The sequence below is a fragment of the Patagioenas fasciata genome, chromosome 1, assembly GCF_037038585.1.
Source record: "Patagioenas fasciata isolate bPatFas1 chromosome 1, bPatFas1.hap1, whole genome shotgun sequence".
Taxonomy (NCBI): domain Eukaryota; kingdom Metazoa; phylum Chordata; class Aves; order Columbiformes; family Columbidae; genus Patagioenas; species Patagioenas fasciata.
In genome coordinates, this window is record NC_092520.1 from 148611343 (window position 1) to 148613574 (window position 2232).

General features: G+C 45.6%; 1 non-coding gene across 1 annotated transcript; it reads left to right on the forward strand.

Moving 5' to 3' along the window:
* Positions 1-1053: 1053 nt before the first annotated feature.
* TRNAH-GUG (transfer RNA histidin (anticodon GUG)) lies at positions 1054-1125 on the forward strand. The gene has a single exon. It is a non-coding gene; the product is annotated as a tRNA-His (tRNA).
* Positions 1126-2232: the final 1107 nt, after the last annotated feature.

Below are 2232 nucleotides of genomic sequence, written 5' to 3' on the forward strand. Positions count from 1 at the left end.
TAGCTGTGCTGGGTCTGGTTTGGAAATAAACAAGTGGCTGCTATACCACCAAAGCTTTGTCTTTCCCAAGCGCTAATATCCACCACACATTTGTAATGAATGACCAGCCTAGAGATAAAAGGAAGGCACTGAGAGGAAAATGCAATTTAAAAATATATTTCAAGATCATAGTGCAATACAAATGGTAATAGGTTTGAAGAAAATTAGTTTTACAGAGCGTGTTAAGAGGAACTAAACACAGGAGCTAATAAACAATAATGCATGTAATGAAAAGTAATGATATGCTGATTAACATGAGTGTCAGTATTCAGAAGAAAGGCTTTCGACCAGTGGCGTCCTTATGTGAATCCTCTGTGAAATACCTTTAAAGGATCTGCAAAGGTAAGTAAATTAAAAAAAAATAAAACCTACGGTCATGTGTGCTTAAATTTTGTGTACAGGATCCTATATCCCCAACAGAATAATCCTGGGCCCCAAAAACCTGAAATGGTTGAAAATCACTAGTGTAGAACATACGGAATCCAAAAGGAATACAGGATAAATGAGAACACTCCAACAAGGAAATCACAAGAAAGAACTTTACATAAATGGTTGGCAGTATGTCTTGTGTCTAATGAGCAGGGGTTAGAGAACGAAAAATGAGTCTCACGAGAAAACTGCCAAAAATAAAGTGTAAGGACATTTAGAAAACACAGTCATCAAAAACTAAGCAGCACACTGGTACCTGATGTATAGAAAAGCTACAGACTATAGCAAACAATTTGAAATGTTATTCTGTTAAATTGAATAATACCACCTCAGCCTGAAAGGTTGTTGCTTTCAGCAAGTGTTGCACATGGGACTTGATTCAGCTCCACAGCCATCAGCTGAGTCTTTCAATTGACAGCATTGCTCCTGGGCTCAGGACCCAGGACGCAGCTCTTCCACTCTTTGCATAGATTTACAGTACCAAAAAAATGGTTGAAAGCAGCACAGAAAGGATCATTATGCCAGTTTAAACTACTAGGCACTTTCCTGTGACACAAGGAAGGTCTGCCCAGCAGAAGCTGAGTGGCTGTGATCGTACAGTGGTCAGTACTCTGCGTTGTGGCCGCAGCAACCTCGGTTCGAATCCGAGTCACGGCAAGAGCAATTTTTGTTGAGGAAAGTGATTGTCCCGCTCTGCTCTGCACTGGTGCAGCCTCCTCTGGAGCACTGTGTGCAGTTCTGGGGGGCATCACAGTAAAAAAAAGGACATAAATATACTAGGGAGAGTCCAGAGGAGGGCCACAAAGTTGAAGGGTTTAGAGGGGAAGCTGTATGAGGAGCAGCTAAAGTCACTGGGTTTGTTCAGCCTGGAGGAGACTGAGGGGAGACTTCATGGCGGCTACAGCTTCCTCACAAGGGGAGGAGGAGGGGCAGGCGCTGATCTCTTCTCTCTGGCCACCAATGACAGAACCCGAGGGAATGGCGGGAAGATGTGCCAGGGGAGGTTTAGGTTGGACATGAGGAAAAGGTTCTTCACCCAGAGGGTGGTGGAGCACTGGAACAGGCTCCCCAGGGAGGTGTCACGGCCCCAAGCCTGACAGTGTTCAAGAAGAGACTGGACAAGCCCTCAGACACATGGTGTGAACTGTGGGGCTGTCCTGTGCAGGGACAGACGTCGGACTTGGTGATCCTTGTGGATCCCTTCTAACTCAGGACATTTGATGATTCTATGAATACTTTGTCCTAGTAGCTTCTCAGCAATTATATCTGGATAACTCAGTGTCAGAGTGCAAACTGTTCCTTACCAGGCAAATTTAAAACCCGCATAAGAAGGGAGAACACAGTTTCTCTCAGAAGCAGAAGCATCCATTGCCCAGAGTACCACTACAAACAGGGCTCAGGCAAACTGCAAAGCAGCCAGCCACCTAGGGCAGCAGATTATTATGAGAGATGAGGGCAAAATAACTATTTCCCAAAATGCTTTTTTACTTCTGCCAGAGCCTCAGAAATCCAGGCATCCAATGTTGTGCCTACTGAGAGCCAGGTGATGTGGAGAGGCAAGGCAGCTTGTATTTGGGAGACTAGGTCCTTCCAGCAGTTCAGCTCCACCTTCTCCCTCTGAGCTTCAGCAGAGCAGCAGGACAGTGTCTCCACTGCTTGCTGGCTGCACTTTGCACCTTTCCCCTCCCTTATATGATACCCCCTTCTATCCTCACCTGTCACTCACTCCTGAGGTGTCCCAGCGTCTGAATTACAGACATGGAG